This window comes from Colobus angolensis, unplaced genomic scaffold (genome assembly GCF_000951035.1).
Source record: "Colobus angolensis palliatus isolate OR3802 unplaced genomic scaffold, Cang.pa_1.0 Scaffold45, whole genome shotgun sequence".
Classification (NCBI taxonomy): Eukaryota; Metazoa; Chordata; class Mammalia; order Primates; family Cercopithecidae; genus Colobus; species Colobus angolensis.
Window position 1 is genome coordinate 1,002,905 of NW_012117932.1, and position 13,400 is coordinate 1,016,304.

The 13,400-nt window shown below is 41.0% G+C and overlaps 1 protein-coding gene across 1 annotated transcript in view; it reads left to right on the forward strand.

Annotated features, from left to right (window-relative positions):
- ESCO1 (establishment of sister chromatid cohesion N-acetyltransferase 1) overlaps window positions 1–13,400 on the forward strand; it is a 74,096-nt gene that overhangs the window by 4,474 nt on the left and 56,222 nt on the right. Inside the window, exon 2 of the mRNA XM_011957772.1 lies at window positions 9,955–10,083. The gene's annotated coding sequence lies outside the window, so the exon portion shown is untranslated. The remainder of the gene's footprint in view (window positions 1–9,954; window positions 10,084–13,400) is intronic.

The window sequence follows — 13,400 nt, forward strand, 5'->3', positions numbered from 1 at the left end:
TAGGACTCCAAGTAGCTTTTGCTTATATGAGTTTATATCTATTGATAGTCACTGTATTAGTAATTAATTTCATATATATTCATATGAAATAATTAAACTACAGCTTAATATAAATAACATTTTAATTTTAATTAATTATTTATTTTTTTTTAAGTAATGGGCTCACTGTGTTGCTTAGGCTGGCCTTGAGCTCTTGGGCTGAAGTGATCCTCTTGCCTCAGCCTCCCAAATAGGTGGGACTACAGGTGTGCACACCCAGCTTAATATATTTAATAAATGACATTTTAATGAAAAACTAGATTCCAAAATAATTTAGTGAAAGAATGGTGATGGTATTACATTTTTGTAAATCTCCTTAATGTTTGGCCTGATAGAAGACAGCTGAATTCTCCTATCAGTCTGTTGCTATATATGTTTCTGGTTGAAGTTTATGACCAGTATGTTGGGTGGGTATTTATTTTAACTTTTTCAGATAGTTGTGATACTCTGATCCTGCAACAAAACTTAACAAGTGGTAATTTCTTAAAGGTTAGTTGCAACGTAGAATCTGAAACCATGTCTACATGTGTTTTGCATTCTGCATTAGAATTCATTGGTCTGTTTTGTACTTTTAATCTTTTACTATCGTATGATTTTGATCTTAGGAATCCTGAGAGTCCCCATATCACATTTCCAGCACTACTGCTTTAAGGTAAATAATTGAATGTTTAGAATTAATGTAGTTATTGCAACTGAAGGGGATAATGATAAGATGGAAATTGAGCTGGCAAGTAGTTAAGCGAAGCCAGGAGTAACTAAGTAAATTTAAAAAAATTTTTTTTTGAGAAGGAGTCTCGCTCTGTCGCCCAGGCTGCACTATATCGGCTCACTGCAACCTCTGCCTCCAGGCTTCAAGCAATTCTCCTGCCTTAGTCTCCCGAGTAGCTGGGATTACAGGCACCTGCCATCATGCCCGGCTGGTTTTTTTTATATTTTTGTAGAGATGGGGTTTTACCATGTTGGCCAAGCTAGTCTTGAACTCCTGACCTCAGGTGATCTCCCTGCCTCAGCCTCCCAAAGTGCCAGGATTACAGGCATGATCTACCATGCCTGGCCAATATTTTCTATATTTTCATAAAAACATTTTCTCTGTAATATAGCTAATTATATTACAGCGAATACTTAAGCACTGGTGATATATCAGGAGCTTTTCTAAGAACTTTAAACATTTATGGCAGCATAGATAAGATTCTCACAGATAAAAACTCAGGGTAAATTAAAAGGAGGCATTAAGTATTACTTTAATGCAGTGCTTCTCAAACTTTTTGGTCTTAGGATCCCCTTATACTCCTAAAAATTTTGTAGGACTCCAAGTAGCTTTATATTAGGAAAGGTTTCTTTCTTTCTTTCGTTTTTTTGAAGAGATGGGATTTCACTGTGTTGCCCAGGCTGGTCTCAAATTCCTGGGCCCAAGTGATCAGCCCACCTTAGCCTCCCAAAGTGCTGGGATTATAGGAATGAGCCACCACGCCTGGCCCAGGAAAGGTTCCTATTATGGCATTGTTGGAGAGGATTAAATTTAACTTACTTTTATCTCCTATAAATAGTACAGTCTTTGTGACAAGTATTATTTTATTTATTTATTTATTGAGACGGAGTCTCGGTCTGTCGCCCAGGCTGGAGTGCAGTGGCGCGATCTTGGCCCACTGCAAGCTCCGCCTCCTGGGTTCAGCCATTCTCCTGCCTCAGCCTCCTGAGTAGCTGGGGCTACAGGCACCTGCCACCACACCCGGCTAATTTTTTGTATTTTTTGGTAGAGACTGGGTTTCACCGCGTTAGCCAGGATGGTCTCGATCTCCTGACCTCGTGATCCACCTGCCTTGGCCTCCGAAAGTGCTGGGATTACAGGAGTGAGCCACAGCGCCCGGCCTTTTTTTTTTTTTCTTTTTGAGTGGGAGTCTTGCTCTTTTGCCCAGCCTAGAGTGCTGTGGCACGATCTCGGCTCACTGCAAGCTCCGCCTCCCAGGTTCAGCCATTCTCCTGCCTCAGCCTCCCGAATTGGTGGGACTACAGGTGCCTGCCACCACACCTGGCTAATTTTTTGTGTTTTTAGTAGAGACGGAGTTTCACCGTGTTAACCAGGATGGTCTCCATATCCTGGCCTCGTGATCCGCCCGCCTATTCCCAGCATCTATCATTATATATATTTAAAATATATACCATAGGCGAGGCATGGTGGTTTACACCTGTGATCCTAGCACCTTGGCAGGTGGATAGCTTGAACCCAGGAGTTCGAGACCAGCTTGGGCAACATGGCCAAACCCTGTCTCTACAAAAAAACACTAGCCAGACATGGTGGCGCTCTCCTGTAGTTTTTCATATATAAAAAAGATACACATACACACACATTGTAGTTGTAGACTATTTTAGCCCATCAAAAAATCGAGTTATTAAATTAAACAAATACTTGTTGCTTTTAAGAAGATAATCTTGTCCCCATGGAAATTTGAAATTTACTGTTGTATTTTGTTCAACTAGTGTTTGAAAGTTTGTTGTTATCACAAGACACAAGATTAAATTTTTCTTCAAAAATAGTTTTCAGAAGATAAATTTAGTCTTTTGTTTTGAGATGGAGTCTCGCTCTGTCACGCAGGCTGGAGTGCAGTGGCTGGATCTCACTGCAAGCTCCGCCTCCCGGGTTCACGCCATTCTCCTGCCTCAGCTTCCCAAGTAGCTGGGACTACAGGCGACCACCACCACGCCCGACTAATTTTTGTATTTTTAGTAGAGATGGGATTTTGCCATGTTGGCCAGGCTGGTCTCGAACTCCTGACCTCAAGTGATATATTATGCATTTTAGAATGTGAGAAATACTTGGGTTACCTTAAATAATAGTAGTTCATTGGGAGGATATGTAGAAATAAAGAAGAGAAGACTGTTTACAGAGCTAGATCTTGTGGAAAGAAAGAACAGGAATCCCCAAACACTAGGCTTTGCTGAAGAACAATTCACCAGGTCTTACAGAAACCTGAATATATTTCAGGACTCAGAAGGTGGCTGAGAATAGTACAGCTCTAGCAGTTGGCTTGCCTTGTTTTAATTCCTCAAGCAGCAGGTATCCTGTAATTCCTAATTTAGTTCTTTGCTGTTGTAGTAGTAGGTCTTAATCCAGGGTGATTTTGCCTCTAGGGAGACATTTTGCAGTGTCTAGAGATATTTCGATTGTGAGGAGTAGGGGAAGGGTTGCTACTGTCATCTAGTTGACGGAGGTGAGGGCTGCTGCTTCTGTTGCTAAACAGGCTGCTGCTCCTCCATGCACAGGACAGCCCCCCGCTCCCACACCCCCCCAACAAAGATTCTGTGTGGTTCAAAATGTTAATGGTGAGATTGAAAAACCTTGCTTTATAGTGACTAGATATTGGCACCTCTTGGGTCACAAACCCATGCTTGATCTAGTTAGCTATGGGAAGCATAGCATGGTCAGGACTTTGAGAATGTAACTATGAATTGTCTAAGGAATTTTTTTTTTAAAGGAGGTGCCTGTGGGCATGGCAAGTTTTTCAGAAATGAGTTATGAATTTGACAAGCCACTAGACTCAGATTTGCAGTCAGTACTTCTCTCATCCCTTTGATGTGGTTAAAAGGTTGTATAGTTGAAATGCATTAAGAATTGGTAAATTATTAAGGAGATTAAGGATCTGTGGTGATCCATGTGAACTTTGAAATTGATGATGGTGGTAACAGTGTGATTGGAGAAGAAAACTATGATTGAACAGTTTCTGGTGATCAGTAGGAATACAACAACGAAGAAAGAAAGTTTAATAGCAGAATGGCATAAACCTTAAAAGAGACGTGTAAAGAATTTTGTGTAAGATGAAAAATGGTTGTGCTGGGGAAACTGTAGGCCCCTTGATGTGATATAGCCTGCTTAGGACAGATATTAGTTTCCTATGTCCGCTGTAATAAATTATCAGAAACTTGATATCTTAAAACAATAGAAATTTATTATCTTACATTTGTTCCTTACCTTATCTAGCTTCTGGTGGTTACCCTGGCATTCCTGGGCCTATGACCACATTACTCCAATCTCTGCCACCATTTTTGTATTATTTTCTCTTGTCTTGTGTCTGTCTCCTTCTCTTACAGGGTATCTGTGCCACTCTCTTACAAGGATATTTGTTATTGGATTTAGGGCCTACCTGGATAATCCAGGATGATCACATCTCAATATCCTTAATTTAATTATGTCTGCCAAGACCTTTTTTCCCCAATAAGATAGGTTCTCAATCCCTAATTCAGGGATTAAGACACAGGTGTATCTTTTTTTGGCGGGGGGGGGCACCATTTAGCCACTACTGGAGAGTTTTAGAGAAAAGCGTATAAATTGAAGAGAGTGATTTTTTTTTTCTTTTCATTTCTTTTTTTTTGGCTTTGAGACAGAGTCTCGCTCTGTCACGAGGCTGGAGTACAGTGATGAGATCTTGGCTCACTGCAACCTCTGCCTCTTGGGTTCAAGCGATTCTTCTGCCTCAGCCTCTCGAGTAGCTGGGACTATAGGCACACGCCACCACGCCCAGCTAACTCTTTTGTGTTTTTAATAGAGACGGTTTCATCACGTTGTCCAGGATGGTCTCAATCTGTTGACCTCGTGATCTGCCCACCTCGGCCTCCCAAAGTGCTGGAATTACAGGTGTGAGCCACTGCACCTGGCCGGGAGTGAATTTTCAATTAAGGCTAGGAAGTAGAATTTGTATTGTGAAGAGATTGAAGGTAGGAAGCTGCTTTTCATAGAAAAAGGGTTCATGACTGGGTGTGGTGGCTCATACCTGTATTCCCAGCACTTTGGGAGCCTGAGGCGGGTTGATCACAAGGTAAGGAGTTCGAGATCAGCCTGGCCAATATGGTGAAACTCCATCTCTACTAAAAATACAAAAATTAGCCGGGCTTGGTGGCGCGTGCCTGTAGTCCCAGCTACTGAGGAGGCTGAGGCAAGAGAATCACTTGAACCTGAAAGGCAGAGGTTGCAGTGAGCTGAGATCACGCCACTGCGCTTCAGCCTGGGTGACAGAGGGAGCAGCAGTCTCAAAAAAAAAAAAAAGAAAAGAAAAGAAAAAGGGTTCATGTGGGACTTGTGGATAAATTTAAGAAAGGAAGAGATCAGCGGTGTAAGGAGAGTTAGAAGGAAGGTAGTAAGGGAAAATAACTGTTATGACGGACTTGCATTTGATTGGTGGGAATGGATCTGTGCAAATTGAAGGCCTTAGGTGTGAGAGGTCTGATGTTCTCGATAGACTTTGCCGTCTTTGCTTTGTGCCATCTTCAAGCTAAGTATTGCTGAGAACTTACTTTACTTTGTTGTCCCAGAAGAGAAATCTTTCCCAGATATTAAGATGGCTTTCTGAATTTGCACCAGTGTTTTATGGAACTGAAGAGGCTTTCACAGCAGCTTGGGGAAAAGGTCCTTCAGTAAATTATGTTGGGATTGAGAGATATACTGGGGTTGATTCTGCAGTAAATCTGATGGAATTACTGTACCTTGAGATGGCTAGAAGTTTCCAGTGGTATATTGAAATACAAGACAATTGGGTAGGAGACTATTTAAAGGCAATAAATAAATAAATAACGAAGTAAAGAAAAAAGTAAAAGAAAAAAACATCAAGATGAGGTTGGGCAAAATAGTCCTAGGGTTGTGTAGGAAAAAGGCTGATTAATTTTAAAAAGTGACTTGGAGGGGGAAAGTGGCTACATTGAAGTGATAGGGTAATTGTTTTTATTTGACTTGTTGATGTTATCTTTTTTTTAATTTTTTTTTTTGAGATGGAGTCTTGCTGTCTTGCCCAGGCTGGAGTGCAGTGGCACAATATTGGCTCACTGTAGCCTCCACTTCCCAGGTTCAAATGATTCTCCTGCCTCAGCCTCCTGAGTAGCTGGGATTACAGATGCGCACCACACCTGGCTAATTTTTGTATTTTTAGTACAGATGTGGTTTCACCGTGTTGGCCAGGCTGGTCTCAGACTCCGGACCTCAGGTGACCTGCCAACCTCGGCCTCCCAAAGTGCTGGGCTTATAGGCGTGAGCCACCGCACCCAGCCGATGTTATCTATTATTAACATTTCTAAAATTAAATCATCTCTGTATCCTATTTATTTATTTGACATGAAGTCTCACTCTGTGGCCCAGCTTGGAGTGCAGTGGTGTGATCAAGGCTCACTCCAGCTTCCCACCTCAGCCTCCCAAGTAGATGGGACTGTAGGTGAACACCACTATGCCCGGCTAATTTTTGTATGTATTGTAGAGAGAAGGTTTCGCCATGTTGTCCAGGCTAGTCTCAAACTCCTGGGCTCAAGAGATTTGCATGCCTAGGCCTCCCGAAGTGTTAGTATTACAGGCGTGAGCCGCCATACCTGGCCCATTTTTCTCTATGGTTGGCTGTTTTATTAATTTGTAGGATACCTTATACATATTGTATAATCTGTGCATACCAATCCTTTGTAAGTTAATATTTTCACCTTTCACCTTTTAGGTCTATAGTCAGTCCATTGGCCGTAGACTTTAGTATTGTATGAGGTAGGGATACAATTTCTTTTTCTTTTCTTTTTTTTTTAGAGTAAAGTAAAAGCAAGTTTATTAACAAAGTAAAGGAATAAAAAATGACTATTGCCTAGGCAGAGCAGCCTAGGGATCCAATTTCATTTTCCCCGCATGTGATATTCAGTTATCCCAGTACTATTTCTTTAAGGTGACAGTGCTGTCTCTTATAAACCAAATGATCATATATATTAAATACTTGGTTTGATTCTGGTCTTTTTTTTTTTTTTTTTTTTGAGATGGATCCTTGCTGGGTTGCCTGGACTGGAGTGCAGTGGCGGCTGTTTGTAGGCAGGATCATATCACAGTCTAGGCTCAAACTTTTGGGCTCAAGTGATCCTCTCACATGAGCCTCCTGAGTAGCTGAGACTATAGGCATGCGTCAACAGACTCAGGGGCACCTTGTGTTTTGTTGTTGTTGTTGTTTGTTTGTTTTTTGTTTCGAAGTTTCGCTATGTTGCCCAGGCTGGAGTAGAACTCCTGGCCTCAAGTGATCCTTCTGCCTCAGCCTCCCAAGTAGCTGAGATCATAGGTGTGTGCCACCACACCTGGCTAATTTATTTTTTGTAGACATAGGGTCTTGCTATGTTGCCCAAGCTGATCTTGAACACCTGGGCTCAGGCAATTCTCCCACCTTGGCCTCTGAAAGTGCTGGGATAATAGGCGTGAGCCACTACACCTGGCTACTTTTATCTTTTTTAAAGAAGTTTTTAATGAGAGAGGACTCAAATTATTAAAATAAGGAATGAGAGCTATTACCAAAATAAAAAGGGTTAAAAGGGAATATGAATAGTGGTATGCTAACAATTTCGATAACCTAGATAAAATAGACAAGTTCCTATAAACTGACTCAAGAAGAAATAGAAAATCTGAATAGACCTATAACAAAGAGATTGAATAAAAATACCTCCAAAAATGAAAAGCCCAGGCTCAGATGGCTTCACTGACGCAATCTACCAAACATTTAAAGAAGAATTAACACCAATCCTTCATAGACTTTTCAGAAAATAGAAAAGGAAGGATCTCTTAGTTCATTTTATGAGGCCGATATTACCTTAGTACTGAAAAGACATCACAGTACTAAAAAGACCTTAGTACTAGGCAAAGACATCACAAGAAAACTACAGATTAATATTTCTTATTGATATATCCACACAAATCCTCAACTAAATATTTGTAGACTGAGTCCAGCAACTTATAAAAATGATAATACACAATGACCAAGTTGCATTTATCCCTGCAGTGCACAGTTGGTTCATCATATGGAAATCAGTATGACACACCATGTTGATAGAATAAAGGAAAGAAACGGACATTATTACCTCAATAGATGCAGAAAAAAAATCGGACAAAATCCAATATCCTTTCATGATAAAACCGCTAAACAAACTAGAAATAGAAGGGCATCTGTGAAAAATCCACATCTCATCATACTTAATGATATGCAAGACTGAAAGCTTTCCCCCTAAACTTAGGAATAAGATGAAGATACCTGCTCTTGACACTTCTTTCAACAGTTGAAAGGAGGAGATTTCCACTGGAGGTTCTAGCTAAGGTAGATTGACAAAAGGAAACGAAATAAAAGGCATCCAGTTTGGAAAGGAAGCAGTAAAACTCTGTCTTTGCAGATGACATGATCTTACATGTAGGAAATCCTCAGAAATTCACACAAAAAACCTATTAGAACTAATTAAATTTAACAATGTTATAGGACACAAGATCAGTTTACAAAAATTAGTTTTGTGTATACTGTGATGAACCATCAAAAAAGGAAATTAAGAAAATAATTATTTTAGTAAATCAGTATATGGAAGAGATACCTGCATTCCCATGTTCATTGCTGCACTCTTCACAATGGGCAAGACATGGAATCAACCTAAGTAAGTAAGTGTTAATTAGCAGATGAATGGATAAAGAAAATGTGGTATGGAATGGAATATTATTCAGTCATAAAAATATGAAATCTTGTCTGCAGCAACATGGATAAAACTGGAAGACATTATGTTGAGTGAAATAGCCAGGCATGGAAAAATTTACTGCATATTCTCGTTTGTATGTGGGAGCCACAAAAAAGTTGATCCCATGGAGGTAGAGAGTAGCATAGTGGTTACCAGAGGCTTAAGAAGGGTGTGGGGAGGAGAGGATGGAGAGAAGGTGGTTAATGGTTATAAAAATACAGTTAGAAGGAATAAGTTCCAGTGCTTGGTAGCTCACTAGGGTGACTGTAGTTAATAATTTATTGCATATTTCAAAATAACTAGAAGAGATTTGAAATGTTCCTAATACAAGTAATAAGTGTTTGAGGTGATGAGTTATTCCAGTTACCATGATTTGATTATTATATGGTTGTATGTCTGCATCAAAATGTCACATATACCCCAGAAATATGTACAATCATTATGTATCAATAAAAAAAATTCTTTTAGGCTGCGCTCAGTGGCTCAAATACCTGTAATCCTAGCATTTTGGGAGGCTGAGGTGGGAGAATGGCTTGAGCCCGGGGGTTTGAGACCAGCTTGGGCAACACAGGGAGACCCCATCTCTACAAAAAATAAAAAAATTAGTCCGGTAAGGTGGCATGCGCCTGTGGTCCCAGCTACCCAGGAGGCTGAGATGGGATGATCACTTGGGGACAGGAGTTTGAGACTTGCCTGGGCAACATAGAGAGACATAGTCACGCTCTCTTATTTTTTTTTTTTCTGAGACGGAGTCTGGCTCTGTTGCCTAGGTCGGAGTGCAGTGGCGCGATCTTGGCTCACTGCAACCTCTGCCTCCCGGGTTCAAGCAGTTCTCTGCCTCAGCCTCATGAGTAGCTGGGATTACAGGCACCTGCCACCACACCCAGCTAATTTTTTGTATTTTTTTAGTAGAGACGGAGTTTCACCATCTTTGCCAGGCTGTTCTTGAACTCCTGACCTCGTGATCCACTCGCCTCGGCCTCCCAAAGTGCTGGGATTACAGCAGTTGTGTAATGTTTTGCATATAGTAGTGAAAAATCATCACAGGTTTTTTTTTGTTGTTGTTGTTGAGATGGGGGTCTCACTGTGTGTCACCCAGACTGGATCACAGCTCACTGCCAGCCTCTGTCTCCTTGGGCTCAGGTGATACTCCCACCTCAGCCTCTGAAGTAGCTGGGACTACACATGTGCCACCACACCAGGCTAAGTTTTGTATTTTTTGAAGAGACAGAGTTTCATCATGTTGCCCAGGCTGGTCTCAAACTCCTGGGCTCAAGTGATCCTTCCACCTCCACCTCCCAAAGTGCTGCAATTATAGGGGTGAGCCACTGCACCTGACTTGGCCATTTTTTAGTCTAGCTTCGTCTAAGTTGTTTTAATGTATCAATTAATAGTGATATTTTTGTATTCTTATTTTTTTTCCAACAGATTGTCTTTGGCTATAGAGTTTTTTTTTTTTAAAGATTAAACATACAGGAAGTGATAAGAAGTATCATTCATTAGAAGCATCATCCATCAATCAACTTGAAGAAAAAGGTGATACACTATTTCTTTAAGGTAAGTGGCGTGTAATTTTATGATTTAGTATCTTCCAAGATGATTGATCTGTGTGCCAAATATACTTTATATTTTCAGAGAATTTTAACTTACATTTTTATTTTTCAACAAGGTTATATGTCTACGTGATAAAACATTTCATGGGTATGTAGTGAAAAGTAAGCTTTTCTCATACTCCTGGCACTTGGTCTAGTAATTCTCTTGTTTAAACATCATCACTATTATTAGTTGGTGTCTCCTTCCAGATATGTTTTGTGCATAAACAGGCATATGATTCTGTATATTTTCTTCCTTCCACCATCTCCCATTTCTCTCTTTACATAAAGGGAAACATGCTATAATCTCTCTTCTGCACTTTGCTTTTTTGGTTTAATAATGTTTCTTAGTCATAGGTTCATATAATGTATATCTCTTTGTTGGACAGCTTTATTAAAGCATAATTTATATATAATAAACTGCACTCTCTTAAAATTACAATTTGGTAGTTTTTGACAGATGTAAATATTCATGGAATCACCACTACAGTTAAGATAAAGAACATTTCTGTCACCTCCAAAAGTTAATCTCTCTCTCTCCACTCTGGATCCCAGGCAATGACTGAGCTGCTTTTTGTCACTGTAGATTAGTTTGCTTTCTCTAGAATTTCTTTTATTTACTTTTTTTTTTAGGCAGAGTTTCGCTCTGTTGCCCAGCCTGGAGTGCAGTGGCATGATCTTGGCTCACCGTAACCTCTGCCTCCTGGGTTCAAGCGGCTCTCCTGCCTCAGCCTCCTGAATAGCTTGGATTACAGACATTCGCTACCATGCCTGGCTAATTTTTGTATTTTTAGTAGAGATGGGGTTTCACCATGTTGCCCAGGCTAGTCTCAGGCCCCTGACCTCACATGATCTGCCTACCTTGGCCCCCCAAAGTGCTGGGATTACAGTGTAGCCACCCTGCCTGGCCTAGAATTTTTTTTTTCTTTTTTATTAGTGCTTTTATAAGACAGTTTCATGAAAAGTGGAATCATACAGTATGTACTCTTTTGTGTCTAGCTTTTTCATTCAGAGTGATTGCAAGATTCATCCATATTGTTTACTATTAGTAGTTTGTTTCTGTTGATTTTGTTGTTGTTTTTGAGACAGAGTCTCATTCTGTCGCCCAGGCTGGAGTACAGTGGCATGATTTCGGCTCACTGCAACCTCCACCTCTTGGGTTCAATCAATTCTCCAGCCTCAACCTCCTGAGTAGCTAGGATTATAGGTGCCCGCCCACTAATTTTTGTGTATTTGTAGAGACAGGGTTTCGCTATGTTGGCTAGGCTGGTCTCGAACTCCTGATCTCAGGTGACTTGCCCACCTTGCCCCCCCCCCAAACTGCTGGGATTATAGGCATGAGCCACTGCGCCTGGCTGTTTCTACTAATTATTGAATGGTTTCTGTTGATTTTGTTTATCCATTCACCTGACTTTTGGGTTGTTTTCACATTTTGGTTATTGTGCGTAAAGCTGTTCATTTTCTTTTGTGTATTTGTTTTGTTTGTTTGTTTTGAGATGGAGTCTTACTCGTTTGCCCAGGCTAGAAATGCAGTAGTGCCATCTCGGCTCACTGCAACTTAACACCTCCTGGTTCAAGCAATTCTCCTGCCTCAGGCTTCCGAGTAGCTGGGATTACAGATGCCCACTGCCACACCTGGCTAATTTTTTTGTGTGTTTTTAGTAGAGACAAGGTTTTACCATGTTGGCCAGGCTAGTCTCAAACTCCTGACCTCAGGTGATCTGCCTGCATCGGCCTCCCAAAGTACTGGGATTATAGGAGTGAGCCACCGTGCCCAGCCTCTTTTGTCTATTTAGATACCTAATAGTTTCAGCACCATTTGTTGAAAAGACTTTCTGGGGCCAGGTGCAGTGGCTCACACCTGTAATCCCAGCACTTTTGGAGGCCGAAGTGGGCCGATCATGAGGTCAGGAGTTCGAGACCAGCCTGACCAACATGGTGAAACCCTGTCTCTACTAAAAATTCGAAAATTAGCCAGGCGTGGTGGCATGCACTTGTAATCCTAGTTACTCAGGAGGCTGAGGCAGAAGAATCGCTTGAACCCAGGAGGCGGAGGTGCAGTGAGCCAAGATGGTGCCACTTCACTCCAGCCTGGGCGACAGAGGGAGATTCCATCCCCCCCAAAAAAAAGAAAAGAAAAGGCTTTCTTTCCCTGTTTGACTTGTCTTGGCACTTTTGTTGAAAATTAACTGACCATACATGTGTAGTCTGTTTCTGGGTTCTCTTTTCTGTTTTGTTGATCTCTGTGTCTTGTGATTATTATACTGTGTTGATTTTTGTAGCTGTATAGTAAATCCTGAAATTGGATAGTGTTAGTATTTCAGTTCTGCTCTTTTTAAAAAATACTTTGGTTATTGTACATAGTTTGCATTTTCATACACATTTTAAAATCAGGCTGTCGATTTTGGTATAAAAAGCTTGTGGGAGCCAGGTGTAGTGGTGCATGCCTGTAGTCTTAGCTACTTGGGAGGCTGAGGTAGAAGGATCACTTGAGCCCAGAAGTTTGAGGCTGCAGTGAGTTATGATTACACCACTGCACCCTAGCCTGGGTGACAGAAACTCTGTCTCTAAATAAAAATAAAAATAAAAATAAAAGTTGGACCTATAGGTCTATTAAAAAGAAAAGCCTATAGGAATTTTCCCTGGAATTGATTTGAATCTCAGCTCTACCTTGACGTGATTGCATGGTATTCTGTTGTACAAATATATCATCAATTCTATAAACAGTGTTAGAGTGATGGTTGTTCGTTGGGCCGGGGATTTCAATCTTTGTTGAAACATTGTTGCAATGAGTTTTGTAGCTGCATGTGTCTTGTGCACTTGTGCAAGTATAACTGTAATATAAAGTCCTGGAAATGAAACTGTTTTTGTTTTTTGAGACAGAATTTCACTCTTGTTGCCCAGGCTGGAGTGCAACAGTGCGATCTTGGCTCACCGCAATCTCTGCCTCCTGGCTTCAAGCGATTCTCCTTTCTCAGCCTCCCAACTAGTGGGATTACAGGCATGTACCTCCACGCCTGGCTGATTTTGTGTATTTTTAGGACAGATGGGGTTTCTCCTTGTTGGTCAGGCTGGTCTTGAACTCCCGACCTCAGGTGATCTGCCTGCCTTGGCCTCCCAAAGTGCTGAGATTACAGGTGTGAGCCATTGCGCCAGGCCTGAAATGAAACTGTTTGAAAATAAGCATTTATAATTTTGATAGATGGACTGTCCTGCATAGACGTTGAATCACTTTTAGTAATGTAAGGTACCTGACACAAATATTTACCAAGAGTGTATTGT